Below are 20,189 nucleotides of genomic sequence, written 5' to 3' on the forward strand. Positions count from 1 at the left end.
TCCACATTCTGGAAAATGCTCATGAATAAAAACAGCTCAAACAAGTCAGCAGCTATGTCATCCCTCCAGCAAGGCCCAGCCCCCTCGCCCTGCGGGACAGTGAGCGGGGTTTAAGGCCTCTGGTTTGGCAGTGACTGACAATATAAACCAGGGAAGCTCAGACCAGGGCCCCCCTTGGCTTCCGGTTGCCTTGGGTCACAACCTTAATATAAGCTGCACAGGGCAGGCCCACCAACATCTTGCTCATCAGTGTATCCCCCAGCTTGGCTTATGACATAGAATTATCAAACTAATTTGTTTAACTGTCCGGGGCAATCACATTCACACAGGAGAGAACACTCCTAGCTTTATTAAAAGATTTTTTTTCCAGTTGCTGTTTCGGGATGGGTGTTCCTTCAGTGCATTTTAAGCATTTTGATAGGAAAAGTAGGGTTACACAGCATTATAAATTAAGCAAACAGAACAAAGGGCAAAATTATGTCAGAAATCCCCTTGTAAGTCAATAAAACATCGGGCCTTTGTTTAGAAAAATTTAATTCACAAACACAATTTCAGGAATATCACAGAAAGTGAGGTTTATTCCTTCTCCAGAACAAATGAGATACCCAGGAAACCAGTGGGACACACCCGGTCTCCACGGTAACCTACCTGTTTCCAGGGACAGGAGCGCTTCCTTCCTGCTGCCCTGTGGAATGACACAATAACCTAACAACTGGCTTTCAAAAATAACAATTTCTGAACACAGGAGCCAGACTAATTTTTTAAAAATATGATTTCCTCATGGTGAGCATCCTGAAATAATTAACCAGATGTGCATGTAATTTTGCTGACAATTATATTTTTTCTCAAGATCATAAATACAGACACTAGATTATCCAAGAAACTATAAGCCGGCACTAAGCGAGTAGCAGAGGCAGCCTCTGATTTCTCACATTTTATAGCAATATTATTTGCCTAGAGAGACAGCCCAGCCCCCAAGCATCCCTCCCCTTCATTCACTCTGAAATTAATCTTTCATATTAGCCAATTTCTCTGATGGCTGGCTTCGCCTTCATAACTTTCCACTGCTGACTCAATATCCTGGACTCAGACAGATTAAACCCCTGAAAAATGATGGGAATAACAGCCTAAGAAGCCTTTTGGAGGGATGCCACTGAAAGTCAGGCATGGCCCTAAGAAGTACTGAGATGGCCCTGCTCACCAGCCCATAAATAAAGACAGTCAATCCAATGTGAGCCCAAGGTCAAGTCAAGTCAATCCAACATCAACCCAAGTCCAAGGCTGGAGCAGCAAAGGAGGGAGACAGGGGGAAGGACCATCCCTGGGAGTCCTTCAATTCACAGTTGAAGACCAGCAGTTCCACTCTGGGGCAGTCAGGAAGGAAGAGCTGGGATGGGGTACCAAAAGAGTTATTTTCAAAAACAGGAGCTGAAAATATCAGCCTGAGAGACAAACAGTAAAGATGATTATTCCTGGAAGAAGGCCACTGCATGAACACTCGGTGATGAGAACAGAGAAGGAAAAGCAGGGACAGGTAGGTTCGAGGACATCAAACCACCTCATTAAAACACCCAGCGTCAACACAGCAGGACGCTCAAAGCCTCCGTCCAGGTCAAGACACAAAGTGAATGCCCAGATACAAGCAGCACCTGCTAGATCATATACAAACTCTACCCCTGCCATGTTGAAACGGTGAATTCCTTGGGAGACTTGGAAGGATTTTTTCATATCCAAGTTAATAGAGTTACTCAGTATTGAATTTAGACGAGATTAACAAATTCTAATAATGTAGTATGATAAATTTCCATTAATTCAAATCATCACAAGTATGGAATTTATGGGTTCCAGCCAGTCTGACTATAAAAAGAAAATTTGCTAAGTAAATTAAGAGGATAAACAAGGTTATCAGAGGAATGCGTTCTTGAGTCTCCTTTTTAAAACCTTTTTTTTTCCTAATTGCAAAACAAATATAGGCCCTTGGGGGAAAATTTAGAATGTAGAGCAACACAAAAAAAAAAAGAAAAGAGAAACTCATGATCCCACGGAGCTTCCCAGGTGGCTCAGTGGTAAAGAACCTGCCTGCCAATGCAGGGGACACGGGTTCGATCCCTGGGTCGGGAAGAGCCCTGGAGGGGAAATGGCCTCCAGTATTCTTGCCTGGGAAGTCCCGAGGACAGAAGAACCTGGCAGGCTACAGTCCACAGGGTCACAAAGAGCTGGACATGACTGAGCGACTGAGCACACACGCATACACAATCGTGCCAGACTCGACTGCTGTTAACAGTTCAGCATGCTTCCTTCCCTTCTATTTTCTCTGATCTTTTTTTCCCTCCTAAACATAATGGGAATGAAGTTGTCTGCACAGTTCTACATCTTGCTTTCCAGCCCCCTATTTAAGAGACACATTTAAATTGCTTGTTTTCGACCCCTTTAGCAAACACCTACTAGCTCACTATCAGAAATGTGTTCATTTCAAAGAATTCTCTGTAACTCATTAAAAAGACCAATTTGAGGTGAAAGCCAGTCAGGAATTTACATCAGTACATACGCTCTCATCTGAAAATAATACAGCCACTTGTCTTCTACAGTGCTCCCTACTCCTGACTTCTCTCTGGTTCACAGTTAGTCAAAACAAGAAGCTCAGTTCACCAGCTTCTTAGATCGTGAGTGGCATGACCTCCCAGAAAAAAATAGAAGTGCCCCATTACACCCAGGAGGGCAACATCTACATCCTCTAACTGGCTTTTCTTGCCAGCCTGTCCTCTTAAAGGAATTGTAAACAGTTTCCAAGAAAGGCCCAGATCTAGAGCCTAAGATCTCAGCTCAATTACCAACCTTCTTCCGTGCTCCCACAGCAAACACCCCGCTGAAATCAGGCTCCTCCTCAGTACCAGGAGTCCTTGTCTTCTTAATCGTTTCAGTTTCCTTAAGACATGGCACCATCCCGGGCACAGGAAGTTATAAAAACACCTTGGATGGATGGATGGATGGATGGATGGGTGGATGGATGAAATACACAGAAGTCCTCTCCCTAACCCCAGTACCTTCTGCCCCGCCCCTTCCTTCTAGTTTGTGCTCCACAAATGTGTTCAGTATTCTCGGTCTCTCTGAATGGTAATGCCAGCTCCTCACATAGCAGTTGCATCTGTTTCCTAAGAGGTTTTTGTTTGTTTGTTTGTTTGGAGGGGGCTGACTCTTCCTTGCAGTGTGTGGGCCTCTCTAGTCCGGCGTATGTCCTAAGACATGCGGGATCTTAGTTCCCCGACCAGAGATCGAAAAATATCCCCTGCAGTGGAAGTGCAGAGTTTTAACCACTTGATCGCCAGGGAAGTCCTTCATATTTACATTTTTAAGCATTTTTTCCTGGCTGTAGAGTTGGCAGAGAATTTAGAGGCTATCTAGCCCCGAGCTGCTTTGACAAATGAGAAAACTGAGATCTGGAGAGGAAAAACCACTCACACCAAGTGAAAGCCAGACAATAACAGGATGGGAGGGTGGGGTGGTTTCTCTCCACCAGCCCAAGAAGCCACAGTGCCTTTCAGAGCACTGTCCTGCAGTTTTCATGAAAGTATAAAACACTTGCCACGAGAGACTGCACAGAAAGCAGCATCGGTGCACTGAACCACCCAATCACACATTCAGGCCTGCCAAGCAGGCCTCATAGCCAAGGTGCCAAGTTTTAAATAATTCAATTCACCCACCATCCTACAGCTGAGAGAAGAAGATGATGGTTCAGCCACACATCTGGACATCCACTGTATCCCAGGCTCAGTGCCAGGAATGGGGGCACCACGGAGAAGAAATCCACAGGTCTGGCCTGCAAAGAGGCCCCCTGCCCGGGGAGAGGCAGACAGCTCAGTACTCGATCTGTGAGCTCAGGCCCTGGAGACACTCATCAGCAAAGGACCTGGGGAACACACCTGGGAGCCTGAGCTGTCCTCCCAGGAGGGGCAAGGGTGACACTGGCTCCCCACTGGGCCTGAAAGAATGAGCGGTGAGTCAGCCAGGGCCCTCCAGTTAGACACACAAGCATACATCTTGTGTCTTGTGCATGCACACATATATGTGTGTGTATGTCTGTGTGTGTACACACACATACACTAGTCCCCCTTATCAGAGAGGGATACATTCCCAGACCCCCAGTGGATGCCTAAAACTGCAGTCAGTACTGAACCTTATATATGCTATATTTTTTTCCTATACAAATACCCCTATGATGAAGTTTATAAATTAGGCACAGTAAGAGATAAACAGCAATAACTAATAATAAAATAGAACAATTATAACAATTCACTGGAATAAAAGTTATGTGAATAGGATCTCTCTTTCTCTGTCAAAATATCGTCTTATACTGTACTCATCCTTCTTGTGATGACATGCAATGATAAAATGCCTACACAAGATAAAGTCAGTGAATGACATATGCATTGAGATGTTACATTAGGCTTCTATTGACCTGATGATGTGTCAGGAGGAGGGTCATCTGCTTTGGGTGGTCCTGGATCACTGAGCCACGGAATCCCAGGGGGACAGAGTGGGACAGTGTGAGATTTCATTATGCCACTTAGAATACCACGAAATGCAAAACTGGGGAATTGTGCCTTTCTAGAATTTTCCATTTAACATTTTTCGGCCATGGTTGAGCATGGGTAGTTGAAACTGTGGAAAGTGAAACCACAGATGAGGGGAGACTACTCTCTATACATGTAGATTGATTCATTATAGAAATTGGCTTACACAATTTAAGGCCAAGAAGTCCTAGACTCTGCCATGTATAAGTCGGAGAATCAAGAAAGTCAGCAGTTCAAGTTCAAAGGCCCAAGAACCAGGAACACTGAAGTCCAAGGACAGGAGAAGATAGACATGCTGCTGCTAAGTCGCTTCAGTCGTGTCCAACTCTGTGTGACCCCATAGACGGCAGCCTACCAGGCTCCTCCATCCCTGGGATTCTCCAGGCAAGAACACTGGAGTGGGTTGCCATTTCCTTCTCCAATGCATGAAAGTGAAAAGTGAAAGTGAAGTCACTCAGTCGTGTCCAGCCCTTCGAGACCCCATGGACTGCAGCCTACCAGGCTCCTCCGTCCATGGGATTTTCCAGGCAAGAGTACTGGAGTGGGTTGCCATTGCCTTCTCCGAGACATGCTAGCTCAAGAGAAAGAGCCAATTCTCCCTTCCTCTGTCTTTCTGTTCTACTCAACCTCAGTGGATTAGCTGATGCCTCCCCACATTGCTGAGGACCATCTTCTTTACTACATCTACTGAATCAAACGCTAATTTCTTTCAGAGACACCCTCACAGACATACCCATACATAATGTTTTACCAGCTACCTGGGCATCTCTTAGCCTTGTCACATAAAATTTAAAAATAAAATTTAATCTGACACATAAAATTAATCATCACAGATGAGATCTTTCTAAGCATCTTCCTGATTAGTTATTCTCTGAGGCCACTTTCAGAGTAACATTCCATCATCCACCCACTTGGGGGCTCTGTGCCTACCATCCTGTCGTAACTCTCTTCATTAACCCCCTAACAGGAGGGGGCATCCCCCAAAGAACAGCTAGTATAGCAGAAACAGGCTAGGATCTGCAGCAGCCAAAGGCTGGGAAGCAATGCTGAGACTGAGTAATGATGATGGTTATAGTGATGATGGTTATCCTGATGGTTATCAGGATAGTGATGGTGACGGCGATGGTGATGGTGAGGATAAGGATGATGTGGTTGAGCTAGAGAGCCGGCAACTGGCCCAGGACAACACACGGGGGAAGGAGCTATGAGTGGGGGGAACACAGTGAGACCTTGACCCTGCTTGAGTGTCCCCGGTCCAGAGAACCCGGAATCCCTTACATGTGCTACACCTTCCCCTCCCTTACTCCCACCAACAATGGTGAAAATAATTCCCAAATGCCTAAGTTTTCACTTTACAGCTAGCTCTGAGAACCATCAGCCAAGGCCATATTGTTTTCAGGTCAGATAATAGCGAATCGCCTAGAACATATGCTAATAAAAAGCCACAATCCTTTTTCCTGTCTTTAGAGAGAAAGAAGAGGAAAACGTAATCCCCAGAGAATAAGAAAACCTAAGTTCTGGCCAGCAAGGGGGGGGGGGGGGGTCCTCAGCATCTGTCCCAGGCCTGCCTGTGCCTTTACTTACCAGGAGGAAGAAAGACCCCCAGATGAGCCGGAGCAGCCACTGCGTCCTGCCTCCCACCCCTGGACGCTGTGCCAGGCTGCCCAGGCTGCGTCACCAGTGGTGGCACCAGCACCGAGGACTGAAGGATCTTTAATAAAGCCTGGCTTCTGCCGCCGCCCCACGCCCTGGGGAGGGCTGGGAGGAACAGAGAGGGCAAGCCTACCACCAGTCCTGTCCCCCCTCCCCTCGGGGACACGGCCCCCTGCCCCCCCCCACGACTCAGCCACACCCGTAAATACAGAAAATTGCACGACGTCGTCACGATCATCTTGAAACCCAGGTAATTGATTCGGAGAGGTTCTCACTTCTCTAGAAACCCAGGCAATTGATTCGGAGAGGTTCTCACTTCCCTCCAAAAGTAGATTACAGAGCAGAGAGGAGAGAGAGGATGGGAGTGACAGGGAAGGGTGGGGAGCTGCCGTCAATTCTATTTTCTGGAAAAGTCCTGTTAAAGCACAGGAAGGAAGCAGAGACCTAAGTGTTTTGCTGATGGAGGGAAAACGGCGCTGTGATCCATACCCACGGCTGCTGGAACCACAGTCCTGCCCACGTTGCTGGCGGTCCCCTTCAGCCCATCAGCACCCATGTGTCCAAACTAACAAATGCTTTCCAAGCGCCCCAGGGGGAAGAGAATTGGGAGGGCAGGTGTGTCTCAGTCCTCCAAGTTCAGGGTCACTGTGGCTGCATCAGGGACCCTGAAAGACCCTACAGAAGATGCAAGCTGGGACAATCCAACGTGGCAGCTCCCCAAATGCCAAATCATCACACACACACACACACACACACCCTCACCCCCACCCCACGCGCCTGGATCCCTTCCACACACATTCACAGGCTCTCACGTCACATGCCTAGTGACCTCAGTCTGGGTCAAAATGTGCCTAAAGAAACCAAATTTGGAAAGAACTCCTCAGTGCCAAGAAAGAGCTGCAGCCTCCTCCATTTCTGCAGACAGGTGACCAGCCCGACGCAATGGGTCTTCTACATCCAGGCTTCATGGATTGTCTGAGTACGTTCAGGCTCAGAAAGCCTCACTTGGCCAATAAACCACAGAGCAAAGACGGACCGGAACCCCCATCCGCCTGACCCCATCCCTGGTCTTTCCACCTGACCCCACTCTGACCCCACCACCTGACCCCACCCCTGGCCTTTCCCCTGGGATATTCCTGCAACAACTCCGATCTCTCAAGAAGAAACAAGACACCGCTACCATCCACTGTGAAAGTTCTCTGCATCAGTGGGGGAGTGAGAACACTTGTGACCTGGGGGTCTACACACCAGACCCACGTGGACCCATACACACTGGGTACACAATTTCCGTGTCTTGGGCTGCACACTTGTAAAATGAAGTTTCCTTCTTCTGCTCCTTTCCTCAAAGAACAAAAATGACGCAAGAAGAAACTTCTGAAACGCACAAGGCCTGGAAATGCAAGTATTCCCTCCCTCCCCGCAGGGCCTCCCTCCATCTACAGACCAAGAGACCTCTCTGCACGTCTCACACTCACACTGGGTCACTACTACCTGGTCAGATGTGAACCAGGTGTGAAGGAGTTTACACTGCTTGAGAGGCGATGGCAGTTTTAGCAAATAGGCGTGGAAAAGAAAGTAATTCTTGGTTCCTCTATTTTCTGCTTTGGGCATTCTCCCTCCACGTTTTCATTTCAAAAAATGGGTTTGATCCCACTTGCTTCACACGTACCTGCTGAAGCAATCCAGTGTTCAGCAGGGCCTCACAGCACAAATGACACAGACTGTAATTTTTTAAAAATATTTATATTATTTATTATTGGCTGCACTGGGTCTTCATTGCTATGCACAGCGTGGGAGGGTGGCGCTTCTGTAGTTGCAGAGAGTGGAGGCTACTCTCTAGTTTCGGTGCGTGGGCTTCTCATTGCAATGGCTTCTCTGACAGCACAGTGCAGGCTCTAGGGCACACGGGCTTCAGCAGTTGCAGCTTGCTGGCTCAGTAGTTGTGGCTCGTGGCCTTAGTGGTCTGGCGCAGGGGCGATCTTCCCAGACCAGGGATCAAACCAGGGTCCTCTGCATTGGAGGGCAAATTCGTAACCACTGGACCACCAGGGAAGGCCACCCTGTACTTTAAATTCCAATACCTTGCTGGATACTCAGGAGTTCACACAAGAAACTTAAGGCAGGCAACTTCATTTAGGCCAGCCAACATGCTCTGGGCCTCCCAGGTGCCCGGCGCTGTGCTAGGTGACAGACAAGGGGCCAGTGAGACCTGAGGCTCCTTCCAAGAGCTCGCCAATCCCCAGGGAGAGAGCACCGGCTCCTTCAGAAGCCAATTCTAATTGGAAGACTCCAAGAAGGCTTCCCAGAGGCCCTCAAGCCAGATCTACAAGTGGGGAAGAAAAGGCAAATCAAGAGACAGAACGCCAGAGGGTGATTGCCCGGGGCCAGGGGTGGGAACAGGGAGTGACAGCTTATGACAAGGCATGAGGGAGCCTTCCGGGCAAGGGAAACATTCTAAAACTGGGCTGTGGTGGCGGATGCAGAGCTCTGTAAGTTTACTTAAAAGTATCAAATAATACACGATTTTTGGCTGCACAGTGAGGCTTGTGGGTTCTTTAGTTCCCCAACCAGGGACCAAACCCTTGCCCTTGGCAGTGAAAGCATGGAGTCCTAACCACTGAACCACCAGGGAAGTTCCATCGAACAATACACTTTAAATGGGTACACTTTACGGTATGTAAATTATACCTCAATAAAACTGTTAATTTAAAAAATCTTTAAAGACTGAAGTAGGAATTTAATGGATCAAGTCTGGGTGGGAGGAGAAGGAAGACACCTATCCACTGGCCTGACTCACCCTTGGAGTCCCACTTCCAACCTCCCTGGGCCCCCACCTGCCTCCAGAAAGCTGCCTCATCCCGAAACTTAAACAGAGCTTCTCCCCAGGCCTGGGGCCAGGGCAGGAGCTGCCCTCCAGGCACCTGTCAACTCCACCAGCTCATTGGATGGTCTCCCCACCCTACAACCGCAACCACGCTCTCTGGACAGGGATGAAGCCCAGGCCCAGCTTTCAGAGCCAGGTTTGGAGCAAGGCTACAGGAGGGGTTTAGCAGTGGGCTTCCTTGGTGGCTCAGATGGTAAAGCATCTGCCTGCAATGCGGGAGACCCGGGTTCAATCCCTGGGCCAGGAAGAACCCCTGGAGAAGGAAATGGCAACCCTACTCCAGTACTCTTGCCTGAAAAATTCCATGGATGGAGGAGCCTGGTGGGCTACAGTCCATGGGATTGCAAAGAGTCGGACACGACTGAGTGACTTCATTTTCACTTTCACTGAAGAAGAGAAAGAACCTGGGGGGTCGTGGGGGTGGAAAGGGAGATGAAGAAATCGAAAAACTGACCTGAGGACAGGGTGCCTGCAGCAAAGGAATGCAAGCCAAGCTCCAGCCTGAGGGATGAGGCTTGGCTGGGTGTTGGGAAGAAGAGGCATGGGGGTGGGGAGAGGGATGGGGCAACAGGGGGCAGAGACATTAGATGGGTGGAGAAAGAAGGGAGAAGGACCCAGAAACACAGGGTGGGGTGGGAGGTGTGGAGGGACTCTAGGCTCTGCTGTGATGTGGGGTAGCATGGAGCACTTCAAACCAGTCTATCCTAAAGGAAACCAACCCTGAATACTCACTGGAAGGACTGATGCTGAAGCTCCAATACTTTGGCCACCTGATGTGAAGAGCTGACTCATTGGTTAAGACTCTGATGCTGGGAAAGATTGAAGGCAGGAGGAGAAGGGGACGACAGAGGACAAGATGGTTGGATGGCATCAAGCTCATGAACTTGGGCAAACACCTAGAGATGGTGAGGGACAGGGAGGCTTGGTGTGCTGCAGCCCATGGGGTTGCAAAGAGTCAGGCATGACTTGGCGACTGAACAACAATGAAGTGCGCAGCACACGCAACAGCATTCGGTCAGAGCGGTGGAGAGCTCACCGAGGCGACAGCAGGTGCCCAACCAAGGGGACACCTCCCTTGCTGAAGGGGACACAGGGCAAGGGAAGACTAGCTAGGACAACAGGGTATTCAGGCAATCGGGAAAGACTTCCCTAAGAGGAACGACACATACCCCAAAACTTTCTTCCTGCATCCAGGATCATGGCGGCTTTATCCAAGGAGTAAGAGTTGAACAATCCTGAGTGTTTCTTAGCCAAGGGTCAAAAACCCATCACTAGCTCCTCAAAGAAGACTTCTCATCTAATGAGGCAGGCCTACCCCAGTCTCCTGGCTTCCTGCCAACCTGGGTTGTACCTGAAACTCTAAAAAGAAACAAATACCCAGAAAACACAGCAGCAGGATTAGCAAGTGGGGGTGGGGGTGAGGGGTGACTGAGCTTATGAAGGAATGTAAGTACAGCAAGTGAAAGTCACTCAGTTGTGTCCGACTCTTTGCGACCCTATGGATTGTAGCCTGCCAGGCTCCTCTGTCCATGAGCTTCTCCAGGCAAGAATACTAGAGTGGGAAAAAAATAAAAGAATACTGGAGTGGGTAGCCTAATCCTTCTCCCGGGGATCTTCCCGACCCAGGGATCGAACCAGGGTCTCCTGCATTGCAGGCAGATTCTTTACCAGCTGAGCTACCAGGGAAAGCCCCTCTGAAGGAAAATGAAAAGGCAAAAAGAAAGCATCTTGGCCACCCCAATGCAGCAGGGGAGAGAGCCTGAGGCCTTTCAGACAGTGTCTTTACTTAGTCACGTGTCACGAACACCAAGATGTGAAGCTTTGCCTCTGAAATTCAATTTGACTTGAAACGGCATGGCCAAGGCAAGGTTCTCTGAAAGGATTCACTGTGCTTTTCAGATAATTTTTTAAAAAATTCTTTAGACTTGCACCTTGCTCAGTGCCTAATACATGTTCCACCTGTCAAACCGTATGGATTACCTGAAGTTACATGAAATCCACACGAGTAGATTTCAACGCATTTTTTTTTTCTTCTTTTTGGTGAAAAGTGATTTGAAAGAGTTTTTTTCCATGGGGCAAGTGGCACCGAAAGACCCTAAGTCCGCTCTGCTGTCTCCATACATGATTACCCTTCGTCATCCTGATTGGAAACTGAGCCTAAAGGGAAGAGGATAAGACCCACACGAGATGCACAGATGTGCAGCCTTGCAGGTGGGCATGAAAACATACAAGGAATCCAACGAGACTACAGGAGGATGGTGAGTCCCAAGGTAGAGTATGATTAAGCCTCCAAGGGCTCTCTTTCCCCAGCACAATGACATCAGGGGCTGACAAACTAGCAAAACACACATAATCCCCCATCAAGTCTGGGCTGGCAACTCATAAACTGGAAGCATCAACCTGCAACAAACAAGCACAGTTTAGGTCTTCCTGGAACGCTAAATTCTCATACAAATCCAATCCTCAACCTAGATAAAATGTCAGCCGCCGAGAGGCTTACTCTCTAGTGCCAAACAAACTCTGGGGCTCCTTATTAATTTAGTATCCTGGATTATCAGACCATGGCACTTCACCACTTCCAAAGGGGCAAGGCAAGGTCTTATCGGAAGTAAGTTTGGGGGAAGGCCTGTTGGAGGAAGGGGAAGACAGACTACTCCGATGCACAAACAGTCACCATCGTATTTCATGTGAATGTTGAAATTATGTGTGCGGAGCCCTGAGGGCAAGAGTTGCAAGCCCTGGATGACAGTTCTACCTCTGCACCAGACGAAACGCCACAGGAGCTCCAGGTAGAAAGGGGGCTTGGTGAGTGCAAGGCCCAGGCTCGGGAGTGTGGGCCAATGAGATCCCACTCGTTGACCTTCTGTTTTTCTAATTCTGCACAGCCCTGCAGCCAGAAAGGGACTTTAGGAGAAATCCTAAAGGAATTTGTTCAAGCTTTTTATTTGTGTTGGAGTATCTCTCGAGAAGGGCTTGTTGAAAACGAGTGGGTCATTGGCTAGTGTTGGGGCAAATCTCTGTTCTTCTGGGCATCTGACTCCCAAAGCCAGGTCTCCCAAATTATTATCACACATTGACGTATGCTTACCAACTTACAAAAATCGGAACACAAATGAAGCAGGCAAGGCGAGAACAAGGCACCACATCCCATGGCAAGCGAGAGGCAGAATCCCTAGCCCTTCCTTCCAACACATTATCCAATAAAACCTCAAGAGCTCAGTAATTACAGGCGCTTTCAAAAGTGAAACAGAAATAGATCTAAGTCCATAACACTGTTTTCCTTAAGACAAAGGGCTGGTTTTAACTAGGGGGAGGGCGAAATCCCAGCTTTTGGTCTGTCTTTTAAGCAGACAAAGTCAGGCTGATTTTTTTTTTTTAATATTATTGTTGAAATCTGATTATGGGGATGAGAATAGGATACAGATCAAGAGTCTTCTTCTCCTCCAGGATATAAAATCTTTTTATGGAAACACAAAAAGCAGGTTGCATTCTAAGTGTGCTCCTGACACCAACTGAGGATGACAAATTAGCTTATTATTCGGTTCCCCTGGCCTGCAATCACTGTGGAGATCTCACGGCTTGGGTCCCAGCAGAAGGCAGACCAAAGGAACTGAGCCAGAGGCTTCTGCTCCTGTGTCATAGAAGCCTGCGGAAGCTTCCTTGAGAACACCAGCCAAGAGCACTGGACAGTTGGAAAGGCACCCGGACCCAAGCAACAGCCCCTGCCCACTCCATGCCAGTGTTTCATTTTGAGAACCACATGTACCATGAGATCTGCTGCTCCCTTGGTGAAAGTTGTATTTTGGGTTGTTTTTTTTTTTTTCCCCGTCTGAGAAGGGTCCTGAGAGGAAGAAACTAGAAATGAAAGGGAGGAATCCCGGGCTATGGCAGAAGGCAGGCGGCAGTGCAGCCCTGGCCAGCTGGCCGTGCTGGGTCTGAGCAAGCGCTCTGGTGTGGCTGGCCGGACTCCGCCTGAAAGCGAATGCTGGTTAGAACTGCGTGCACAGTCACTGCAGTTCAATGAGCACCAGGTTTGACACTAAACATTAAAAATTAAGGCGTAGGACTAGGAGAAAAGAGTCCCACGCAGACCCTCAGCTTCCTGCACAAGGCTGATCAAAGGGAGAAGGGATTGGGGGGTTGGGGGGGGGGGTGGAGAACGTAGGGCGTTCGATGCCAGCGCTCAAGGCAGGACTCGCCATCCTGACAATCATGCTCCTCTAGGGGGGAGTGGATGTTGGCGGGGAGGAAAAGGGGGCAGCCTTCCGCGTGACCAGGCCTGGTCAGGGGTGCCCCGGGAGCCCGAGATGCGTCTCTGCGGCGAGTACCACTTTCTCACCGCTGGGCTCCCAGATGGCAGATCCGCACGCCCCCGGGGAGTAGGCACTTGTTGAACAAAAGGGCTCCCGACTCCCGCAGCCTCTGCTTTCGGCCAGGAGAGGGACCCCCGCTCGGGCGCGCCAGGCTTAGCGGCTGGAGAAGGGCGGGCGCCCGGCGCTGCGCGCTCCTTCACCTTCCAGGCGGCGCCGGACCGGAGCAGCGGCGGGGAGACAGCACCGCCGGCCGCCTAAACTTTCTTGGGTCTCCGAGCTTCATGGTTAAGTTAGGGCGGCGGGAGAAGCACACGACACACGGGGCGGGGGTGGGGGTGTGTGGAACAGGAGCCTCTCCCACGATAAAGGGGGAAAGAAAGGATTTTTTTTAAGTGAGACGCTAATCCAGTTAACATAACACCTACTGTGTGCCCGGCACTCGGCCGAACGCGAGAGAGCTACAGTGTTTCTCATTTTAACCGTCACGACAGACCCCGAGGGAGGGGGGAATTGTCCCCATTCTATAAGAAAACCGCGATCCGGGATGGTGGCGTATCTGGCACAGGTGGCGCGGGCGCGAGTCCCCGCGATGCCCCGGCTCCTAACTCCGCCGCAGGGCTCTGCCCGCCGCCCCTCCGCCTGGGATGGGGCGAGCAGATGGCCGCCGAGCTGGCCCCTTCCCCTGGCCAGAGTGCACAGGTGACTCACGTGGACCGCGCGGACCTGTCCCCGGGTGGGGGTCGCCCGGCTGTCCCCGAAGCCCGGGCTAGCCACCCTCCACCCCGGGCCTCGGATTCCTGCTCTGTCTGTAGCTCCGCACTGCGCCGGCCGGCCGGGACCCGCGCGGCTCTGCGCTCGGGTCTGCTCCGCCCACGCCCACCTTGCCCATCCGCACCCCGACACGCACAGCCGCTCACACACGATACACACTCGGCGCACCGGTCCCCACCAGCAACTGCGCCCCGACACGATTCCACAAACGCAGCCCCCAAATGTGCCGATTCCAGCTGCACACACGGATGCCCCACGAGGACACGCCATTCCAGGGACACACCGCCGTACTCAGTCAACCACAACTCCACAGCGCAGAAAAACACAATCACCGCCGGCACACGCGCACACAAGCACACACACACGCAGAGAGCCCGACTGCAGCACACGCCCCGCACTACCCGCAGCCCAACCCCTTTCCTACCTGCTCCGTCGCAGGGCGCGATCTGTCGAGCTCCCCGAGCCCAAGTTCCGCGCCGCCGGCACTGGGGGCGGGCACGGGCCGCTTCGAGGGACTGGTGCGCCGAGGCCGGGGAAGGGGTGCCTAGGAGCGCGGGCCTCCGTGCGCCCGCAGCCGCCGCGCTGGCCCTGCGCTCATCGCCTCGCGGAAAGACAAAAGGAAGCCGGCAGAGAGGGAGGGAGCGAGGTGGAGGCGCCCGCGCGTCCGCAGAGCCGCCAGTCCGCCGCCTGCAGTCGCCGGGGCCCGCCCGCCAGCCCGGGGAAGGAAGGGGACGCGAAGGCGGGGCCCGGAGGCGGGGGCCGGAGGCGGGGCGCGAGCTCAAGTTTCCTGCAGACCCGCCCACGCTAGACCACGCCCCTCCCTTTAACCCCGCCCACCAACTCACGTTGGTCCCACCCCCGGCTCTAACCCCGCCCCCTTCTGACCCTGCCGCGCCCCGCCCTCGCCCTCTCCACGCCGGCCCCCTGCCGCCCCGCGTGGATCTCGAGGTAGGGGGCGGAACCAAGCGCCAGCTCCGCCTTCCTAACCTTTGGCCCCTGGCCTGAGAGTCTGGGAGAGGTCTGTGGGGCGGTGCCCGGGAGAGGCCCGCCCCGCGTCCTCTCGGGTTCTGTGCCAGGAAGTGCGGCCCCGGTGGCCCGGGACGGGGAAGAAGCCTCTCAAGTCGCCCCAGGCCGCCGGCCAGACCCTTTCTGGTACCACCCCGCTGCCCGTCCTGTAAGCAGATGGCCCCAACCTTCCCGCGTGTGGTTCAGGGAAGGAGCCCGGGGGCCTGGTGGAGGGAGGCCTGGGTTCCAGTTCTGGTGGCCTTTGCTGACTTGAGGCCGTTTGGACAGGTCCCTTGGACTCCTTCCGGCTTCCCTGGTGTCTCAGCTGGTAAAAGAATCCGCCTGCAGTGCGGGAGACCTAGGTTCGATCCCTGGGTTGGGAAGATCCCCTGGAGAAGGGAAAGGCTACCCACTCCAATATTCTTGGGCTTCCCTTGTGGCTCAGCTGCTAAAGAATACACCTGCAGTGCGGGAAACCTGGGTTCGATCGCTGGATTGGGAAGATCCCCTGGAGAAGGGAATGGCAACCCACTCCAGTATTCTGGCCTGGAGAATTCCATGGACTAGGGGTCACAAAGGGTTGGACAGGACTGAGCGACTTTCACTTATTTCATTTAGTATAACATCCTCGAGGTTCATCCACGTTGGAGCATGTGACATGATTTCCTTCCATATTAAAGCTGAATACTATTCCATTATATGTAGAAGGGCTTCCTTGATAGCTCAGTTTGTAAAGAATCCGCCTGCAGTGTGGGATACCTGGGTTTGATCCCTAGGTTGGGAAGATCCCCTGGGGAAGGGAAAGGCTACCCCACTCCAGTATTCTTGGGCTTCCTTTGTGGCTCAGCTGGTAAAGAATCTGCCCACAATGTGGGAGACCTGGGTTTGATCCCTGGGTGGGGAAGGTCCCCTCGAGAAGGGAACCCTACACACTCCAGTATTCTGGCCTGGAGAATTCTATGGACTGTACAGTCCATGGGGTCACAAAGAGTCGGACACGACTGAGTGACTTTCACTGACTTAACTTGGACTCCTTCAGCCTCGGTTTCCCCACCTGTAAAATGGACAGGAGCAGGCTTCTTCTGGCCCCTCCCTCCCTGACATTCTGTGGGTCTTCGGTCTCTGCTGAAGAAGGGCTTAGTTCCCATCTCATCCTCTGGGCTGAGTCCCTAGGTCTCAGGGGGAAGTGGACCCGTGTTTCCTGCAGACTTTCCCATCTGCCTGCCGTGTGGTGAGCAGCTAGCAGGCAAAAATGGGGGTCTGTGCCTCCCAAGGCACCCTGCCAGTGGCTTCAGAAAATCTGGGTTCTAGAAGAGCAGATATGCACACGCCCCCACCTCTACCATCACCACCCACCCCAAACATCCCCGAAGAAAGGTAACCACAGAAACAGCCATAAATGTGCAGCTGGGCCTTAGTGTTAGGCTGAGACAAACTGTCTTCCTAGCGTCTCCAGGGGAAAACTCAAATCTCCATCATATCCTCCTCCACAAAAGCACGGTGAGTGGAACCCCCACCACGCGGGAGGCTGCAGAGAGAAATGGTGGTGGGTGGCTTTGGGGGGAATTGGCTGGTGGCAGGGGGGCCGGCAGGCAAAGTGGTCTGAGCCCAGACCCCTTTTTCTGCAGGCAAATGACGAAACTGTACCCGGAGGGAGTAAGTCTCTTGGTCGGCCCTGAATGAAGCCTTAAATACTGCAGGAGGGCTCTGCCTGGTGCAGTGGACAGGATCTGCCTGCCAGTGCAGGAGACACGGGTTTGACCTCTGGTTCTGGAGAATTCCACATGCCACCAAGCAAAAAGCCTGGGAGCCACAACTACTGAGCCCACATGCCACACTCACTGACCCCTGCCTGCCTAGAGCCTCTACTCTGCATCTAGCGAAGCCACGCAATGAGAATCCCGTGCACTACTAGGAAGAATACCCCCAACTACTCTTCCTCGAGAAAGCCCACACACAGCAACAATGACCCCGTGCAACCAAAATAAATAAATAAATGTTAAAATGCTGTAATGACAGCAGGAACAGTACTGGGCTGTGGTGACATCACCGGAGCCAGCTGTGGTACCCAGGGTCTCCATCTTTCCTTCTCAGCAGAGACCAAAGTCTTTATAGGCCTCTTGCCTAGCTTCTGTAGCTTTGGATGTCTCTTGGCTTGCAGGTGGCTGTCTTCTCCCTGTATCTTCACATCACCTTCTCTCTGCGTGTCTGTCCCTGGGCCAGGTTTCCCCTTTTATAGGAACTTAATCAACTACAAAGACCCTATTTCCAAATAAGGTCACAACTCCAGGTACCAGGGGGTTAGGACATCAACATGTTTATGGCGAAACAATTGGACCCATAACAAGTGTCATATAATTTGTCTTTCATTCGATGGCTGTGAAAACTCCAAGTCAGGAATGATTCTGATTATTCTTAATGATATTTGACTTACTTTTGTGCTTTTTTAAAATTGAGGTGTAGTTGATTTGGCTTTCTTGGTGGCTCAAACAGTAAAGAATCTGCCTGCAATGCAGGAGACCAGGGTTCAATCCCTGGGTGGGGAAGATCCCCTGGAGAAGGGAATGGCTACCCACTCCAGTATTATTGCCTCAAGAATTTCGTGGACAGAGGAGCCTGGCAGGCTACAGTCCATGAGGTCACAAAGAGTTGGACACGATAGGGTAACTTACACTCTCACATCGGTAGGTAGTTGATCTACAATTCTGTGTTAGTTCCAGGTGTACGGAGATTTCCCCAGCAGTCCAGTGGTTAGGATTTCACTGCCAAGAGCACAAGTATATGTGTGAGTGTGTTCTTTTTCAGATTCTTTTCCTTTATATGTTATTATAAAATACTTGCCTTTTTGTTATTATTTCTAAGATCTCCTTGGAGATGAAGATTACCATTCACCTTCTGCATAAGACAGATATTAAATACTTTCATCTATTCAATTTTGTATGTACAAAATTTGTTTTTAGAGTCTGTCTTCTTTTTTATTTAATTTATTGAAGTATAGTTGATTTACAGTGTTTCAGATACACAGCAAAGTGACTCGGTTATATATATATGTGTGTGTATTGTTCCCAGTGACTCAGTCGTGTCCAGCTCTTGGCAACCCTATAGACTGTACCCCAGGAGTCTCCTCTGTCCATGGGATTTTTCCAGGCAAGAATACTGAAGCGGGTTGCCATTTCCTCCTCCAGGGGCTTTCCTGACCCAGGGCTTGAAACTGCATCTCTTGCGTCTCCTGCATTGGCAGGCGGATTCTTTTCCACTGGGAAGCCCTTATGTGTATATACATACATATACATATATGTGTATGTGTATGTATATATATATATATGTATATATATGTATATGTGTATATATATATATATAAAATCCTTTTTCAGATTCTTTTCCTTTATAGGTTTTTACAGAGTATAGTTACCTGTGCTGTATAGTAGGTCCTTGCTGGTTATCTGTTTTATATGTAGCAACATGCATCTGCTAATTTCAAACTCCTAACTTATCCCTCCTCACCCCCTTTGCCTTTTGGTATTCATAAATTTGTGTCCTGTGTCTGGGGTATGATGTTGTTTTTGAAGCACTCTTATATATGCTATCTCTAACGTTCTTGAGATTCTTTCCTCAGTTTATAGATGAGGACACCTCTGCTTAGAGAAATGAGGTCTCCAACGTTGCATGAACAATCAGTGATAGCCAGGTTTAAAGCCAATTCAAAATGTTACTGTGCTGGGCCCACACAGGCATTGGAAAAAAAAATACTACTTAAATAAACTATTTGTAGTACTTGCTGAACTTGAGTGCGTGTCTTACTAGGGAGGTTGTTTCAAATAAATGAAGCTCTAGCTCACAAACCCCTGTTCCTAAATGTTTGAGAAAGCGGAGGCTAGCGTGTTTCCAGGTCCTCTTTTGATTCATTTGTAATTACGATGTAGCTACCAGGAACAGAGTGGGCGAGGTGGCTCCTCTGACTGCCCGCTCTTCTCCTGACCCCAGAAGCTCAAAGCAGAGGAAATAGGCAGAGCACTTGCTGGCAGCACCAGCAAAAAGGATCACTGGATTCTGCCTCTGGTCAGCAGTGATCAGAGGTGTGGAAATGAATCCTTAAACCATCTAGCTTATCCCTGAGGTCCACCAGTGTTCGTGACAGCCCCTGAGGCAGATGCTGCGACCTTTGGGGTCACCCAGGGAATGTGACTCGAGGGCACATAGCGATGGGTCTCCCTTTCTCTTTTATGCTTGCAAGCTCTGGGGCGGTGGTCAAGACAAACTAGAATGTCCCTTCCCCTAGAGCAACCACCCTTCTCTGGACTGAATCAGGTTCCCCCCACCCCCTGCAATTGATACCCTGAAGCCCTAACACCCCCAAAGTGCCTGTTTTTGAAGCTAGGCCTTTTAGGAGATAACTACGATTAAATGAGGTCATAAAACTAGGATCCTAATCCCTTCAGGTTGGTGGCCTTGAAGAACAGGATAGAATGTGATCTCTCCCTCTGTCCCTAGAGGCCATGTGAGGACACAGCAAGAGGGAGGCCATCTGCAAGCCAGGAAAAGAGTCCTCACCAGACTCTGAATCAACTGACGCTTCCTCCTTGGACCTCTGGCCTCCTGAGCTGTGGGAAATGACCGTGTGTTCTGCAGGGCCCCTAATCTGGGGTCTTCTAATATGATCCCCTGAGCTGCCTCAGACATGGTTTGCGTATCTTCCCATCTTCTGTTTCCCATCCATCTGCCCTGCTGTCCCTCTCTAATCCCAGGGCTGGGAGCCCAGACCCCGATCTCAGGACCAGGGGCTTTCAGGACCTCATTCTGGTCCTTGAGCAGTGTATCGGCCTCTAACCCTGCTCCCTGAGCCCTCCCCAAGCTTCTAAGGGGCAGGGTAAGGGTGTGGAAGGGAGCCTGTCTGCTGTGAGGCCTCGGGGCCGACTCCTCTCCTATCATCACCAAAGGCAGGCTCTGAGGAGCAGAGGGAAGTCGATGGGATTCCAGGTTCCTGCAGCCACC

At 50.7% G+C, this 20,189-nt stretch overlaps 1 protein-coding gene across 2 annotated transcripts in view; it reads right to left on the minus strand.

Annotated features, from left to right (window-relative positions):
- HPCAL1 (hippocalcin like 1) overlaps positions 1 to 14,950 on the minus strand; it is a 115,227-nt gene extending 100,277 nt beyond the window's left edge. Inside the window, exon 1 of one of the 2 annotated variants that reach the window (XM_020892456.2) lies at positions 14,617 to 14,950. The gene's annotated coding sequence lies outside the window, so the exon portion shown is untranslated. Of the gene's footprint in view, positions 1 to 6,155; positions 6,224 to 14,616 lie in introns of those variants that run through there. The other variant, XM_070451738.1, reaches the window with a different exon arrangement.
- Positions 14,951 to 20,189: the final 5,239 nt, after the last annotated feature.

The sequence above is a fragment of the Odocoileus virginianus genome, chromosome 2, assembly GCF_023699985.2.
Source record: "Odocoileus virginianus isolate 20LAN1187 ecotype Illinois chromosome 2, Ovbor_1.2, whole genome shotgun sequence".
Taxonomy (NCBI): domain Eukaryota; kingdom Metazoa; phylum Chordata; class Mammalia; order Artiodactyla; family Cervidae; genus Odocoileus; species Odocoileus virginianus.